The sequence below is a fragment of the Python bivittatus genome, unplaced genomic scaffold (genome assembly GCF_059951505.1).
Source record: "Python bivittatus isolate LINGU-HERP-01145 unplaced genomic scaffold, Pbiv_v1 ctg000020_np1212, whole genome shotgun sequence".
In the NCBI taxonomy this organism is placed as follows: Eukaryota; Metazoa; Chordata; class Lepidosauria; order Squamata; family Pythonidae; genus Python; species Python bivittatus.
In genome coordinates this window covers 22,508,672-22,527,424 of record NW_028277030.1, presented here as the reverse complement: position 1 = coordinate 22,527,424, position 18,753 = coordinate 22,508,672, and the positions used below count along the sequence as shown (strand labels likewise).

General features: G+C 40.3%; 1 long non-coding RNA gene across 1 annotated transcript in view; it reads left to right on the top strand.

Moving 5' to 3' along the window:
• The first annotated feature begins 7,554 nt into the window (after window positions 1–7,554).
• Window positions 7,555–18,753, top strand: part of LOC148217002 (uncharacterized) — a 59,468-nt gene continuing 48,269 nt past the window's right edge. The window contains exons 1-2 of the long non-coding RNA XR_015797817.1: window positions 7,555–7,687; window positions 8,134–8,318. This is a non-coding gene — a long non-coding RNA (uncharacterized LOC148217002). The remainder of the gene's footprint in view (window positions 7,688–8,133; window positions 8,319–18,753) is intronic.

Here is an 18,753-nt window from a genome sequence, read left to right as displayed (position 1 = left end):
GGTCAATACAACCACAACAAAATTGTTTTATGCATACTGGATACCTCAGAGAATGTCTATTAAGGTTGGTTACCCTGATATTGGAGACGTAGCTTAGGAGTTGGAACACTAAATCATATGGTCTGATTTTGTCCTATTATTTTTGCATTTTTGGCTGACATCAGCATGATTATTAATATTATTCTGGATCAACTGCTGTATATTGAAGATAAATATATATTATTTTTTTTCCTTTTGTTTTCTCTTGAGTATTTAGAATCTATTAGGTTATCAAGAATTGTGCATTTTTCAGGCATGAGAGCTGGTTAAAAGATTTATTTATAGAGCACTGGAAGGAGAAATCTGCAATTGATTTGCAGCAATGGATTGTTGATATGTGTTGTTTGTCTACATTGGAATTAGTCTTTTATCAACAAAGGGACAAGGACAACAATTTTTGAGTAATAGCATCAATGTTTTTGGAATGGTTCTGTTTACAGTAAAATTTAATTTCCATTTTTTTCCACTTTATTCCTTTTCTTTTTCCTCTGTTTTATTGCTATGCCTATTAACTGTGTAGCTTTGCTGACTGTTTAATACTGCTGTATGTGCTTTTGTCAAAATAGTTTGCATAATAAAAAATACAATACATTCATTGCCATAAATAAAGAGGCAGAGAGTAGGTCAAATGGAATGCCATTTTTTAGGCTATATATGTAGTCCTGGGCAACATGCATATAAAAACTAAGCACATAAAGAATGTGGAGGTCATATAATTATTAAGGGATATATTTCATCACCTCTTTTGAGCATAGTTGTATAAATGTCCCATGCCCAGATCACGCACGAAACCTCAGGATCACTATCCACACAATTATTTTCTGATGGCTGGAAAACATGCCAGATGTAGAGGCTATCAGGCAGCAGGTTAAATGGGATACCAGCAGTATCCCAAACTTGTCTTGCTATCTCACTGAAGAATCCACAACAGATTCACTGCTCCTTCTTCCTGCCCTCAGGACAGGTCAGCACAGGTACAGTGGAGTCAGACTGGTTTGTTCAGCTAAGCTTCAGTCATACAAGTCAATTCAAGTTGTTGTTCTGGATTATACTTTGGATTAAGATTTAATTAATCAAATAATTAATTAATTAAGGTATGCTTACCAGTTTCTAATCTGGATCTGCCATTGGAAAGCAGCATTTTATAAGAGCCATCTGGAGCATATAAGCTGCTTAGTAACTCAGGAAGAGGATATATCTACCATAAGATATTTCCTTTCTCCTCTTCACTAGCCTGCTCCTTCCTCCTCTGCATGCTATCTTCTGTCTCTACTTTTCCCTGTCCATGTTTCCTCCAATATATGACTGGCCCAACTTAAAACAGTCAGAAATACACTACAGTAATAATATACAATGAAGGTGTTATATTCCCCTAGGGAGCTCTGCCAGCCAAACCAAGCAACCAAGCACCTAAACATCCCAGGGAACTGGCTGAAACCTAAGGCTCGGAAACCACTTCCAGGCCATCTCAGTCATCCTAACCATTACTCCTGGCACCCTCCAGCTGTGTAGTCATGATCCCCCCCCCCCTTTGGATTGGGATAGGCAACTGACCGTCTTCTCTCATGTCCTCCTTCCTAGGACATCCAGTGAGAAAAAACAATATCCTACTTCCAGTTGCAAACTTTTTTACAGAATACAAATGCTTGAAGCTTATAACATAGCTACAGTAGGAATTTTAACCAACACTAAGCTGTTGATTTCAGTGGAAATGGCTCAGAGTTAGTAGTTGTCTCCTCATAGAGTAGACTGAATGATCAGCTTAAAGGTGCAGTACATGTCTAATGCCCAGTACATACTAACCAAACCAGCTCTCCCTCCTCCCTTGCAAATATGCACTGCAATTTATCATGGAATAAAGCCACTCGTAGCAGTTCTCCTCTCATTCTCATCCGGACTCTCTCCTTCGGGAGCAGACTTCCAATCCACTGCTCTCAGCTTCTCTCCCTCTAGCCCCTCCAAAATACAAATGATTCCCCCACAGCCAAACCTTTTAGTTCCTCACACTCCCCACTGAGTGGGCTTTCAACAAATGCTCTGGAATTTTCTCTGCATAACCTCATGCTTTCTCTCCTTTGCCTCCTTTACAAGGAGCTTAAATCATCCTGAGCTGTACTGGTGTTAAAGGAATATGTTCCCCCTTCCTCTGATTCCATCTAAGGGTAGTGTCCAGCCTGATCTATCTAAAATCTGTTAGGCTTTGTCATCCATTTCCATGGAGGGAACATTGGTGACTACCAAGACGGGAACAGAGCCAGGATAGAGGTTAGCAATGGGGACAGGTATAGTTTTTGGCCAACTCAAGGATTGTGGGGGGAGGGGGAGTATTCAGCTCAGCATTGGAGAAAGGCTCCAAGTCAACTACTTGCTATGATTTTTTTTTCATCCTAGTATTTTTCCGGCATGTGCAGGGTCTGCTCTTTTTTTTGGATCAACCGAATGGTTGCGACAAGAATTGACTACCCCAATGTTTCTCAAGCTTGGGAAGTTTAAGATGTATGGACTTCAACTCCCAGAATTCCCCAGCCATCATGGCTGAATTCCCCATGGCTAGCTGGGGAATTCTGAGAGTTGAAGTCCATGCATCTTAAACTTCCCAAGCTTGAGATACACTGACCTACTGGTGACTGGCCCACAGTCACCCAGCCAGCTTTCAGGCCTAAAGGGTTGTAGTTATATGTAACAGCTACTTGCTGTGATGGGCTCAGAAAATTCCACTAGGTGGAGGCAGAGTCTCTTGCTTTGCTGTTTTGCTGAATTTCAAGTAGGAGAGGATGTCAACAGGAAAATACCCTGTTTTTGAAGTATTTGTCCAAACAGAAAAATTAATAAAATAGGAGAAACATTAATGTAACTGAAAGCGAGCCTTGCCAGCAAATGTTGTGAGACAGCAGGGGTGGGGGGGAAGAAAAGCAAAAGCAGGTGGAATCTTATTTTCTGTGTGAAGATAAAGCAGTGGTTATAAATCACATTCCACAATGTCATGTAATTAAGCATATATCTAAATGCTTAATTGCATGGTGTCATACTGCATACCATGGTGAGGAAATGCAATTACAGATCGCTGTAAGTGTCAACTGCTCAGGAGCATATATTACCAGACATTCAACTTTTAATTTGACCCAAACTCCCTTTTTAAAAATCTTTGTAGGGTGATTTGAGCTGTGATCACGTAGGCTTTCACTTGGAGAAGCATGCCCTGAGAGCAATTAGACCTGTTTGCAAGTAAAGATATGTAAGACTATGCTGCAAATGAATTAAATTAATGGAGAAGGAAATTGTTACAACACAACTCCACAACCTATGCATGTTTTAGAGAAAGATTTGTAAGGAGTCCTCTGGGTTCCTATAATTTGAAATCAGTTCTCCAATTTCTGGCACAGTTCCCCCCCCCCCCCCCGCAAAGAGGCATCTGATTTTTTAAAATCTCATTGTGTTTTAGAATTCGTTTGGGTTGCACTGCTGAACTTAATTTATTGCTTCAGAGGGGCTGGTATATTGTTGTTTCAATTCAGCATCATTCTGGAGCTACTTTTGCTGCCTCTGATTTCAAACTTCTCTCTTGCTTTCTATTACGAGGGATGTAATTGAATAGGATAACAGCAGAAGCACTTTTACTTGAGGTACATAAACTATTAGTTTCAGGGACTGGAGCTTAATCTTCCAGGAAAGACAAATAATACTCACTTACTCACTCAGCTAGACATTCTTGGATCCTAAAGAATTCAGATATTATTGTAGCTCAAGATTCTTGGGCCAAAGAATAAATATTCCCATATGCATTGGTGAACTTCCCATAAGTTTCATTAGATATATGTATGGAGAAGAAAGGAGAAAAAAAATAAATTAAAACTTTGTAAAACATTGAACATTCATATCAAAACATATGCAGCCAAAACCATAAAGTTCATGATTAAAATCTGAGTAATTATTTTATTTTTTCTTCCAAGTATTTTATATACCCTGTTACTACCACTTGGGAATTCTGTAATAAGATTAGAAAGGCAAAAGCTCATAAATCTTTTTCCTCTAGGTTTATTCTGAATGTCAAACCTGCTATTTGGTGATGAGACTTTGGCTTACAAAATTATGTAAGGCAAGTTTTGGAATTCAGTCATTTTTAATTTACTTGAAGTCCATTCCTCAAACTACTATAATTTAATTTGGATTACAGCCAGTTAACCATTAATTTTTTAAAAATGTACTTAATATGTCTCCAGTCCTAAATAAATAAATAAATAAAAATCCAGCTGAGTCGGGGGAAAAACCCACACTGTGTATATAAATCAGAGCTCAAAAAGGAGAATGAGTAAATCTCAGGGAGTTAGTACATTTGAAACAGAAGCTTTGAAAGTAAACCTTAATAAATCAAATCTCAGAATCAAAGGGAAAAAAACACAGTGATATTCTTGTCTCCTAAACTAAGGAAAAGCTACTCCCTAATGCTCTTGGGGAGATAAACTCTCGGCTTCTAATATATCCTGATATATTTATGTATGGATAGACTACAAGCTAAAAGTTGGCAAAAAAAAAAAAAAAAGCATGAAACACTGCTACAATCTAGACATGCTTGACATTAAATAGTTTAACAGTCCAGTAATTCGTAAGAATGTTTGGATAAACAGAGGGCAATGAATGGCCCACACAGTAAATGATGCCCGTGGAAGGGTCTTAGATATACCATAAATTATACTGATTTTTAATTAACATTAAAGTCACTTAGACTTAAATGGTACCTGGACCGTTGTTTCTAGAGTGGAAACAAATCTTTCAGCTGTTTGTTAAACTGTTCATAATATATTAAAGGGAGGGGAAAGATCCATTGGAATTATTTCCCACTTTGGATGGAAACTAGTGGTTATTTGTTTCAACTTTTAGGATACTGCAACATTTCTTCCCTCAGATTTCATCTGGAGAACTTCTCTAATTGCTGCTTACAGGTTTTGGCCTCAACCAAAGTTGATAAATATAACTATCTGTAAATATAATCTGCACAGATTTGAGAAATAAGTGGTAGTTTTGTTTCGTATCATTTTACATTAACTGTTCTTTCTCAGCATAAATGCACAGGGTGATGTGCATTTTATGAGAAAAGTGAAATTTTGAATGTGCTTTGACTAGCATTGTTGCATACTCTTCCTGTTTTGTGGTTCAAGTTTCCTTTTCCTTTTTTGTGATATCTCCAAAGGATCTATTCCTTTTGCATGTCTGTCTGTCTGTCTGTCTGTCTGTCTATCTATCTATCTATCTATCTATCTATCTATCTATCTATCTATCTATCAATCACATGGAACAACACAGTCTATGCCAACTTTGGCTGGAGACAGATGAGTTCTTGCAAGTGTGTGTGTGTGTGTGTGTGTGTGTTCAGCTTTCACATCATGCTTTTTAGGAAGACAGATAAGGTATTGAGTAGGTTCCCAGACTTTGGGGTAGCATTCCCTGCTCATGATAAGATGGCACTAATTGGTATCAGCATGGTTTGGCCAAAATGCCACCAGTGCCACCAAAGCCTAGTTTTTCCCCCAAAGTGTGCTCACACTATTCTGTGCAAGCCCAAGAAGTCAACGTACTATAGACTGCAACTGACCAGCTTGTGAACTAGTCATGCATAGAAACTGCATTTTCTCATTGAGTTAACAGCGTTGTTGTGGAAAGCTTGGAGGACACAATAACCAGGAACCTAGATCACAGCTGCATCCAAGCTCTGTGGGAATACCCTTCAAGGCTTATTCTATATGTTTCTAAATAGATAAATGAGAACTGGTTGAGACTGATGGTAGTATATGAATGACTGGTTATAGGACAGAATTCATAAATCAGGCAAAAAGTAGTTGTTGTTCAGTCGTTAAGTGTCCGACTCTTCGTGACCCCATGAACCATATCGCGCCAGGCATTCCTGTCCTTCACTGCCTCCCTGAGTTTGCTCAGTTTCATGCTCATTGCTTCAGTGATGCTATCTAACCATCTCATCCTCTGCCGTCCTCTTCTCCTTTTGCCTTCAATCTTTCCCAGCATCAGGGTCTTTTCCAAAGAGTCCTCTCTTCGCAGCAAAAAGTAGTAGGTTAATTAAAAAAAAAAGTAAGTAATAAGAGTCGGCTGGAGTTGGGCAGCATCCCAATTGAATGAATGAATGAATGAATGAATGAATAAATAAATAAATAAATAAATAAATCTGAACACTTTTTTAAACAAGAGCAAAGACACACAAAAAAACCCATATCTACTCAGTCTATTGTCACCTCATGAGAAAACTATCTAGGGACATCTTGCCTCTCTGTATCTCTAGTATTTAGATAAATTGTAGAGTGGTGCAAAGTCCATTTTGAGGGCTGAATACAGAGCTGCATAAATGATAGGGTAATTCTGATATTTCCTCTTCTTCTTCTCGCCTTTGTGGGTAACCTCTACAGTGTTAACATTGGTGGTGTTCCAGAGCAACATATTAAGCGTAATGTTTCTGAATTGAAGCAAAGCAGGTCAGCCCTATCTGTTCCAATCTTTGACAAATCCTTACCTAGAATTGAGCTTTTCTCACTTCTAGAACTAGCCCTGGTAAAACACTTACCATCACTTTCTTTTCTACTTTCAGTTTTTATACATGTATTTTTGCATTTGCATATTATTTGGAAATCTGATTCAAGTATTCAGTTAGAAGCTGCTGCAACATCTACAACTGAGAATCCATTTAGGGAATGTTAGTTGACATTTATGAGTTAGAGACTGAGGTGTCTTTCTCTTCAGGAGATGATTACACTTAAAATCCAGGCGGTATTAGGGAGATAATGGTAATGGGCTAAAGGACAAAAAGGGAAGAATGATTATAAAGGGTAGGGTATCCTGTGATGGTGATGGAAAAGACAACTTCAGGCCTTAGGTAGAAAACCCACCTATCTAACTCCCACCTCCCCCATCTTCAGTAACTTTGGAGAATTAATTGCAGAATGGTAAACATCTTGCTGGTGCTGCTAATGAACTCCACGTATATCAGTAGGAAAGTATAGGTAAACCTTAATCTTACCCTGGAAAAGGGTATTTATTTGGCTCATACTAATAAAAGCTGGTTGGACAAAGGAATGTCTCTGTATCTTTCCCCAATGTGTCCTGGAAAATTTGAGAGGCAGGGAAGTGCTGTAAACATGGACAAGGATCCAGCTTAGCAGTCTCCAATTTCAACTGTCCATATCAGGTACTGGAAATCTGAAACAGACTAGGGATTCTGTTAGTGCCTCACTTGCTCTACTGCCCAACAGTTTGTTTTCCAGGGCTGACAGAAATGGTCTCCAACTTGTATTGAGAATGGTAAAGCCAAGAGTCTTTAGGGATGTCAACATCAAGATTGCCTTATTTGGAGTGGCTTAGATTTCAAGCCAGCCTCAAATTATATCAGCCCCCACATTTGTGGATCTTGGCCCATGTTGGATCTGATGCTACGTAATGCAAGAGAGAAAAAGCTTTGTGGGAGGATAAGGATGCAACGACTCCATTGACATGGAGAGAACATTACCAGATCAGGTTGATTCTCCAAACTGCCTGTGACCTCTACAAGGAATGGATCCAGTTTGTATGGCTTGCTGCTTGATGAATCCAGATGGAGATTAAGGAATCCAGATGGTTTTCTGACTTCTCTCGGGGCCTTTTCCTACATGTGAGGCTGCTTTGAAAACAGCTTTCAAAATGTGTTCTCTCTGGCTTTTAAGTGAAAAGTATTTATAGTAGTTGCAGCTGTTATCTCTTTAAAAACGTATTTTAACTGGTTTATATAATTTCTTAAAGAATTTAAGTGCTTTTTAAATTTGATTCTCAAGTATACTACTTTGAGTCATAAGATGCTTTGGAAAGAGGGTGGTATTGAAAATCTGCCAAGAAATACACATAAATGAGCCACAGTAAGAAAAGGGCACAAATGCAGGTTTTAGGCTATTAGAGTTGGGAGGGGACCTTAGAGGTCATCTACTTCATTTTGCCCTGCAGTGCATGTTCTCCTGTGAAGATTTGACCAAGACCATCCACCCTCTACTTCATTTGTTTCATTTCATTATTTCCTGGTTGTTTTGTAACTAAGCAAGCATTTTCTGTCTTTCATCTGTCCAGCATTGAGGTTCCAAAAAGAGGGAATGTTTCTTTGCAAGAAAAGACACTCCAGGCACTTCTGGAGAAAAAGTACGTACAATCCAGCTGACATCCTCTTGTGCCATTGAACGGGTTATAAAAATTGGATCTGACTTCTGGAACTTCTAATCTACTTGAAGATTACACATCACAAAATATGCCATGAGGTGGGTCTCCTGAGCTTTGTCTACACTACAATTTACTGAAATCCATGCAGAGTCAAAGCTGATCTGTTTCCCAGTGATTCCAAAGCTTCTAGCCTAAAAAAAATTCAGGGAACTTGTGAAGAGCAGTTTTTCTTCCATAATGGTTTTTTTTAAAAAAAAAACACGTATAAGAGAGAACCAAATGCTTGGACACTATACTTACTTATCAAACCTGAGCCAGATTTCAGGGTTAGTGTATCTTTCTCTGTACTGCTTCTACTCCTGGTGCCAAAATAAATTACACATCTAGTGTTTGACTGGATTTTGATAATATTTGCTGCAAAACTGCATTTATTTCTAAAGAACAGATAAAATTACATTCTTTTGTTAGTACTAAGGCTAAGCACTCAGGCAAGCCCTTAAGTCCTGCCAGCTCATGGACTAGCTGTTGGAAGGCTGGAGTTAAGTGAAGAACAGCCTTCACTATACAAAATAAGAGGAAATAAAGCTATTCTGGTCTTGGAGGCCCACTTTACCTTTCCAACTTCCACTGAATTAAGGGCCAACCCAGCCTTTGTCAGGGGTTGCACAGCAAAAGCTGCCAGGGTCACATGAAAAGACGTTAAAAGTGGGCTGGGGATGAACATTCACAAACGTTAATTAAATATTAACATTATTTTTTATATTAATGTAATTCTTTTCTAGTGAAACTTTAACCTCCCCCCGGCATAACATGCATGCTTACCTTAGAGGGATTCTTATCCCTGCACACCTCACTTGCTTCCCAGCCAAGTACAAAACCAAAACACACATGGAGAACCACAATAGATTCTCTCGTACTCTCCCATGCAGTGCACACAAGTCTCATATCCAAAGGAGACAGTGGCAGGGACCTGGAGGGATGTTAGGGGCTGCAAGTTCTACACTTATGCTTTACTCAATGTTTGCTTCCATGAATACAGAAGTATGTCCGGAACTGCTAGAGCTGCCTTATGTCTGATGTATTTATAGAATGGATGTTTCACTGCTTGGGATCCAGTCAGCCTCGTTTGGGGAGTTGTGCTGGAGATCTGTTCCCTCCCTCCCCACCAAGGGGGCAGGTGGTTACCATTACAGGGGACACAGGGTGTACAGCATACTTATACAGTGAGCTATGGAAACCTGCTGAATTGGTTTTCCAGGAACTAAGTGCCAGCACCAAAATAATTTATGCCTCAGGCTCCCAGACTGATTAGTTTGTCCAGGTCTATTTTTCTCTCATCTACCAAGAGGACGAGGTTTTTGGTAATCATGACTGATGAAATACTCTGATCTCCAAACCCAGTGAGGAATGTTGAGTCTAGAATCAGATTGTTAAATTGGACTCGCCACCTGATAGCAAGCCAGTTGTGTGATTCACGTACTGCACTGATTAAGTGCGTCTAACAGTCAAGAGTGAACATCCACATTTTTGGATGTGGAAACCAGTAAAGCTGGCTGCATGTCCCAGCCACGGGATGAGTGGGGGTTAGCTTCAGCTCCTTGGACTAGAAATTGCACACAAGAATGGGCTCCAATGTCATGTTTATGAATACTGCACAGCCCAGAAAATACATACCTTCCTATGGTATTTGAACTATTTGTGTTCTAGTCCTGGCTATGTCGCTGCAGGGTACATTTTCATATTCAGTCTATGGAGGCATCATCATCATCATCATCATCATCATCATCATCATCATCATCAACGTTTGTAAAGCCAACACAATTTGGGCAATAGTTTTAACCTGTGAATTCTAGGTTGTTTTGAAGCTCATCTAGATTTCTGCAATCATTCTGAAGGACAATAGAATAGTAGTAGAACAGTGGCTTGCCTGCCAGCCACTACTCATCAGGGCAGAGATTCTCAAACTGTGGGTTGCAACCACAGAGAGGATCATGAGCAACTTAAAGAGGGATCACATTTTTTAAAAAAGCCAGTTAGGCTTGCCTAGTCCAGTTGTGCGGATCAAAACTTATTCCTCCTCAGACGTGCTCAGGTATATTGTGGAGTGAGTTTTGAAAGCACTCTGGCTTTACCTGTGCATAACAACTGCCAGTAAAAGCAGGTGTGCTGTCCAATCCTATCTTTGCTTCAGGAGATAAGTCCTGTCTACTGATAAGCATGCCACATAGAAGACTGTGACTTGGGATGTAAGAGGAATAAATGGTAAACTGCATAAATTAATGAATGACATCAGTGAAATGAATGAAAGAAAAATAGATAGGTTATTTATCTGTTAAAAGAAAGAAGGATCTTAATGAAGGTGATCTGACCTTGTGGAGGAGAGTTGATGTATATGCGGGGAAGTGAGAGTATAGGTTAATTAATTAATTATGAAAAGGCTAAAATAATATATCAGAAAGTGTGAGTTGATGCTCTCTAAGCTGTTGTGAGCGGGTATGAAAGAAGGAGCCCATAGGTTGGTCATAGCTCTATGTTAGGCTCCAGTGAATGGGGTTAATGGAAGAATGAGAGATTAGTTTTAGTGAAAATCATGCAACATTCTAAATGGCTCAAGCATACTTGTATTCATCCATATGCATGGAAGAATAATGAATTAAAGCCATGATTGATTTGTTAGAATAAAGGACAGAGAAGGACACAAGCATGATGAGAGGTTCTGAATGCTGGACAGACAGGGGTGTAAGTTGGGCTTTCTGGGCCCCAGACACTGAGCCCTTTTTTCCAAGCTGCAGCAGTTAAGGGCAGGCAGAAGAAAAGGAGAAGGGGGGGGCACATGACCTGCTCTTCTGCCTTACCACTGCAGCAGCCCTAGCCTCATGAAAGGCTTAAGGGGAAGATGAAGAAGGCAGCCAACAATGAGTGCCACGCAAGCCAGCACTGCCTCTGAGGGTTCCACTTCCACCACATGGTCTGGTCCCTCCTTAACCCACTTCTGGGGAATTCATAGCAGTAACAACAGTGGCTCCTCCCTCCTTCCATTTCTCTTTCCTTTCATGATATTTCTCTGCTGCAACTCATATTGAGTCCCTGTATATGAAACTAGCTTCGTTGAAGGTGTGGGGCTTCCCTATGTCTGGAGGCCCCAAGAGAACCCCTGCTTCAATGTAGTTATGGAAATGACTGAATATTGGCTTAGCATAGTTATCCACTCTCCATCCTCCTGGAAGTCCATATCAACAGGGTGTTATTGTATGTGGGAATGACCTTGGGAGACAGAGGGAAAAACCACAGCCAGGGGAACAGTCAGATAATGTAATTTTACAATAAAGTAGAATTAGTTGATCTGGGCATGCTTCCTGTCTGAACTACCTCACAAGGCTGACACGGGGTCCTATATCTATGACATGCCCCGGTACAGAACTTTCTTATGTTCTGGGCAGAAGTAAGTTGTATAGCCACCTCATGTTTCATAGAATTTATTGGGGATTATGGTCATTTGTCTGCAACAGGCTATGCCCAAATAAGGTAAGTTAAGAATGGATTCACAGGCCTTTGGCTGGATTATGGATTCATGCATGTCAGCTTGCCTTTGGTGTGTATGCTGTTGGTGGGGAAAGGTGCCACACATTGGCAATCAGATCAAAATATGTACGCTCAGAAATCTTATACCAAAAAGCATAGCTGAAGTAACAACCCTCTTTTATCACTTTCAAAAGAAGCGATAGTATGAATCAGAACATTTCCATCTTTTGTTCTCATGTACTTATTAAGCTTAAAGTTTGGCCAAAAGGAAATACTGTAAGAAATACTGGTCTCGGATTCTGTGTAAATCAAATAGTTGGTCAAATCATTGGCTTTAGCGCATGCTTAGCAGATGACTCGTCAATGGCTCAGTGCAGCTGGTTTGTATTTGATGTGCAGGTACAGTGTGCTTGTAATTGCTAGCTAGCCAGCCAGTAATGTAGTTTTGGCACAGTTTTGAACCAGATGTTTTAGATGGAGAAAAGTGAACTTTCATAAATGTGTTGTCTGCACTGTTTTATGTGTCATTCTCAGTTGCTTTGTTTAGGAGCCTGGATAGAGAATTGAAAAACCATTCATTTTAAAGCAAACAAGCATGTTACCCAGTGAACTTAGGGGTAAGTTTCTTAGAACTATCAGATCTGGGCTGCAAAATCCACATGATCATATAGAAACTCTACCTTTTTCTGGCCACGGAGTAGTTGTCTAGATTTTTGCAGCTCATACCTAGTACCTCTAAGGTTCTCCTCTCAGTTGCATATCTGTAGTTACAGCCAACTTTTAGAATCTGATTTATAAACATCAGAGTAAACAAAATATCCTGTATGAAACTGATTTTCTATGGATTCTCATTAAAAATTTCCTTGAGGCCACCACAATGCTTTTAATAGATTTGGTTGATATCATCAGCAAATGAATGGAATGGCAAAGAGTAAGGCGCAATGATGCTATGTAATTAATGGAGAACCCATCAGAGATTCACTGTTTCTTCAGACATGAGTGGAGTCACAAAACAGCAAGTTGATATCATCACCCTATACTTCACTCTGAAAAAGGAACAGGTGAACACTGCATTCAAAAAGATGCTTGCATTTTTCATACCAGGGCCTGCTTCTTTTGCCATCAGGCTATACTTATGCACTATAATGCCTTGGACTTCCATCACATTTTCCCTCAGCTTGGTGTTCCAAGCACTGCCTGGCAATTGGATTTAACTGCCATCATAACTGCACAGTTGTAAAGATTTGACTTTAGGGCACAGGGAGAAATTAAAATAGTGGTTCCTGCTATCTGGTGTTGCTTTATAATTGTTCATCACTGATTCAAGTAAGCCTACCAGTGGTCACCCAACTTGCAACTGCCCCCAACTTTTCTGGTTCACATAACTGTACAAAACCCCAGTGATCTGCAACTTCCAATGACACACTGACATAGATGTGAGTTTACAAACTGTATTACCTTAAAAGAATACTATATACTTCACTGGCCAACATTCCAAACAATTCCATTCTTCACTCAGTCATGGGGAAAAAAGGGCCTCTTTACATATTGTTATTTTATTTATTTAGAGTATTTCTATGCTGCCCATTCCTTGAATGGCTCAGGAAAGCTCAGAGAAATATAATTTAAAAAATTTAAAACCAATTTTAAAACTTCATTAAAACAATACATTATAAAACAATAAATCTGAAACAGTTAAAATAATTAAAATTTAAGCAACGGAAAGGCCAGGGTAAACAGATGTGTTTTGAGAACTCTCCTACACTGTAATGTGGAGGTGGCTTCTTTCTGCCCCAATGGCAGTTTGTTCCACAATATGGGCCTCACCTCAGAAAAAGCAGAGAATGTCACAAGTATGTTTGGTGAGACCTTCAAAAGGTGCCCTGTTGATGTTCTAAGAGTGTGGTCTGCATAGGGCAGGCAATTCTGCATATAGCTTGGTTCTAACTGCACCTGTGAGGAACCCCCTCACAACCCCAAATAATTCCCTTGGGTGGTTCACCACAGATGCTATCGGATAAAAGATCTAACGCTGCTTCTCCTGATTGCTGCTGCCTAGATCTGAGGTAGAGGCTGCCATTGTGCATCCCTAGACCTGTGTCATAAGCACTGAAGCCTCCTGCCATTCCACTTCACTGCTTACAATGTGACAAAAGCCAAGACTTTGCCAGGCCATGGGGTGGCTGTTATACCAGCAGAAACCTTGACTTCACATGATCATGAAATCAAGTCTTCGATGGGGCTAGATGGGCTGGAAAGGGAGGTAGTACACATTTAGATGACTGTAACATCCCCTCCCTAACTAACACATCTGTATCCCTCCCTTACAACATAGTTGATGAGAAATAAGGTAGCCCAAACAAGCCTTGCCACATATTTCTAAGGTTTAGATCTATTATGACATTATGAATGTTACCTTTTTTATTAGGCATTGATCTATCATTCAACAAGAGTGGAGTCACGACCTGTAGTATCTCTAAGGGATTTCCCAAATTACTCCATCGATAGAGCAGGAGAGGCAGGGACTATTATAACTGAAGGGACCTACTTCTCTTCACAGACTTTCCCCTTCTCCTACCACCATATCTCCTTTCCCCTCTGCCCCATACAATTATAATACAGGCATCAGTGCCATTGGAGGGAAACACATAAAACCAGACCACAAGTCAAATAAACTTAATTCTTAGTGACTTCATGTAGTTTTCTCAGCAATGAACAGGAAATGATTTGCCACTGTTGCTTCCAGGATATTTTTGAACTTTCCAGTTTAGCCTACAGTCCTGGTGTTCCTTGGAGGTCTTCCATTCGAATCAGAAAAGTGGAACAAACAGGGGAAGAGAAACAGGATAAACACAGCTGGGCAAAAATATGGAAAAGCAAATTAAGAAAAAAATGAGCTACCGAAAGAGGGGATCCATTTCTTCTCAATTACATTCACAATATTACACCCAAGCCTAACCCATCGCTACTTCTGCTGCCCTGCTAAACCCAGCCTATCTGCATGCTGGGAGCTGCACAGGCTCCCATCCTAGCCCCATTCATCCATCCCACCAGCTCTCACCAAGTGGATGCATTAAAAGATGAGCCTGCCACCCTGTAACAGCCCAACTGTCCCCACTGCCACCCAGATCCTGCTAAAGGAGAGAGATCCTTTGGGGGCTCCTTCATCAGGGAGTCTGGGTTCAGTCTTGGGCTAAATACTCCTCCCCTCCTTTCCAAAGCCTCCAGGCCATTGGAGCAACAACCGCCACTGAATCAAGAGTTTAATCCTAGGCTGTGTATGATGATGAGGGGGAGGAAAAGGGAAGGTTAGGCTGCTTTTGCTCTCCGATAGTGTATTGCCATGGAAACATTCCTCTCTGTTCCCCCAACCAGCTCTTTGCTGTGCTGCCCCATCTAGGGTGTAAACTGGAATAATCTTTTTATTATGAAGTGATGCTGAATGAGGTCGAGATCTTTTCCTCGAAAGTCTGAAACATCTCCAAATGTGGTTACTTCCCATGGACAAGCTCCCTGTGCTTAAACACGCTCTACAGCGCAGGCAGTAAAAGGGTTGAGGGGGCGGGGCTTTCCTGAGGTGCCATGCAAGTGGTAGAGCTCCTGAAGGCCTTCGCTCTATGGCTCTGGGGCACATAGTGAAATTCTGCTGTGGCTGGAAAGGCAAGGGGTTGGCAGCTCCTCCTTCCAAGCTTTTCCTCAGACAGGCAAGACTGCTGCAGGTTTCCAAAGACTGCTGTTTGCTTTGGCAGGAAAGGCAGCTGTTTGACTGGCTTCCAGAGGCACAAGGAGATGGACATGTCACCAGCCTGTTGGCCACTTGCTTTATATAACTCTGGTGATGTAAACTTCACCCCAGTCATTTTGGCCTGCTTTAGATCATGCTTCACTCTCCCGTCCTGAATCTTTATGGAATGGCTGATATATAGCACTTCATGTTGCCATTAATTGAGTGTGGCCAGGGATCAGACTTTTTTTAAAATGGCAACATCAACTGACTTAAAAAAAAAATCTTGTTGCATGTCAGTAATCTCTGCACTGGAATGCTCCTTTTATTTTGAACTGGCAACTGCTGCCAAGTTAGAAAGAACAGAAATGCTTTAAATAGTTGTTTCAGGATGAGAAGTGCATTTGGTCAAATTCATGATGTTTGAGGAAGAAAAGAAAATGGCAACAGGCTTTGAAACACAACTAAGAAGGAAACTTGCTTTCGTGTATTACTCATTTCAAAATAATTATATTCAATATTATTGAATATAATTATAATTATATTTAATATTATTGAATATAATTATAATTATATTTTGGAATGCATAATAATGAGCTCTTGTTAATTGTGCTTGAATGAGCATTATGGATGGAGCCTCTGCCTCTGACTGCAGAGAGAGGAAATTCATCATTGGATTCCTCCCACCGATCAGCATGATGTAGTGGTGGGACCTCAGAAAGGGCCCCGATGAGGCTCGGACAAGGAGGAAGTAAGGAAGAGCTTTGGATCCAATAGTTCCATCTTCCACTAGATTTATGAGCCACAAGAATATTTGCATTGTTCTGATCTCAATATAATTCCCCCTATTCCCCACAATGAGAAAATGAATTCTCTCCAGGATGGCTTAAGGAGAAAAAAACCTATTGCCTCTTCTTTGCTTTCTTTTGCCCTGCTGATCGATCAAGCATTCTAGAGTATTCCAGTTTCATCTCAAGTGGTTGTTTTATTTATTTATTTATTTATTTATTTATTTATTTATTCGGCTTGTATGCCGCCCATCTCCCCCATGGGTGACTCTGGGCGGCTCACAATAAAAAAGAAGAAATACAATTCTCTCCAGGATGGCTAAAAACTATAAATAATTTAAAAACATATTAAAAATACCCTAAAAAACCTCCTCTAATTTTGGCCCTATAAAAATCTGTAAGATGCTGGGGGGGGGGCAACCCATCACCCCACCAGCCATCTCCACAGGTGCGGGCCCCCCTCTGGCCCCCAGGCCTTCTGGCAAAGCCAGGATTTAATACCTTTCCTGAAGGCCATGAGGGAGGGGGCACACCGGACCTCAGGAGGCAGGATGTTCCATAGGGCGGGCGCTGCAGCAGAAAAGGCTCTCTGCCTTGACCCCACCAATCGAAATTCCCTGACTGGTGGGGTCTGCAACCTGCCCCTTCTGCTGGACCGAGTGGGGCGGGCTGAGATGACCGGGGCGAGGCGGTTCCTCAGATAACCTGGTCCCGTGCCATGAAGGGCTTTAAAGGTGATGACCAACACCTTGAATTGGACCCGGAAACAAATTGGTAACCAGTATTACAACATCTTTAAAAGTAGTTAACTGATTGAGGATGGTCTCTCTCTTAAATATTGGTTTTAACAATTGTTTCACCAATACTAAATTTTGGGGACACCAGGGTTCATATAACCCTCTGCCAGTTAGATAGCTATTTAACCTGTGCTTAAGAGCATCTTCTTCCTAATATTTAGTCCATTTTCTTCTATAATTTGGAATCCACTGCAATGGTTCTTCCTCTGGAATAAAAGAAAACAAATACATTTCATTATCTGGTGGCAGTTCTTCAAATGTTTGTAGGTGTACTCTTAATTATATTTTTAAGCAGTTTTTATCATTCTAAGATTGGAGTCACTGGGATCATCATCATCTTCATCATCATCATCACCATGTCTATTTTATCCCAGAGCTCTCTATGTAAAAAAGGAAGGAACAAAATTTAAAACAAACAAAACTTTTGTATATGTGGTATCTATATACATGTACATGTAGACATTTATTTTAAAATGTATCCTTAAACCGGCCACTTCTATTTTCAGGAGCAAGGTACTGAGAACTCATTTAGAATATGAAAATTCTACCTCTCTGCTTACGTTTGCTTTCTGGAGCAATAAAAACGATAAAATCTTCTGAGATAAAAAGTTGCCAGTGGGGCAACTGTCGGCGGAAAACTGTTACAATCCAGACTGAAAGCATGCTCCAGATCAGGTTGATGGGGGTTTTTTTTTCAGTGATAAAAATATCACTTATAGGGCCATAAAACATGACTCTTCAAAAAGTAGTGAAATAGAGAAGGTTTATCATTAATCATTCTCAGTAATGGAGTTAATTCTATGAATATCTACTATAAAGAATAACCTGAGTTACTCCTCCTTAAAGTAAACCTACTGAAATCAGTGAGACTTAAATTAAACACAATCAATTGAAGGCTCGTTAAGTGAGGCTAACTTTAAATTTCACCCAGTGAAATCCAAATGCTTAAGTGTGTGACAAAGAAACAGATTTTCATCAGAGCTGTGATGTATGGGGATTCAGTTTCCCTTTGCAATCAAAATGGGGATCTCTGAAGCTCTGAGTTAATGGGATGGTGTGGGAAGTGTTAAAGTGATCAAGGCGATGCCTACAGGCGAATGAGATACCATAGAAAGACAACAGATAGAATATCGATATATGCCATGGCAGTACAAAAATAATTGAATGGCCGTATTGTGCAGTGAATCATCTGGAGAGACGATTTAACAGTTCTTACGATTCGGGAATTCCTCCTAATGTTCCTCCTAATGTTCCTCCTAATGTTCCTCCTAATGTTCCTCCTTTCTTTTAAACCACCATGTTAGCATTTATCCTGTTCTTGAATTTCAAGGTTCCTGCATGTCCCAATCTTTTAGGTATTTGCAGCACAGTAATCCACGTGTGGTCTAACCAGTGCAGAGTACAGTGGGACTATTATCTTCCATGGTTTGGGTGCACTTTTGTTCATGCAGCCTCATATCGCACCGGCCCTTTTACCTGAAGATCAAAAATAATTCAAACAGGTATTCTTACTCTGCTGCTTCACCCTTCTCTTCACAATTTCCTGTGGAAGGCATCCTTTCTTGCTAGGGAAGTCTAAAACAAAAAGAGTTGAGTTGAGATGTGCAGGTATTCATGTATGAACAGGGAAAGATTCTTTGGAAGAGGAGATGTGGTGCGTCTATCAGCCTGCCTGTCCATAAAGAATCTGCACCCTTCCTGA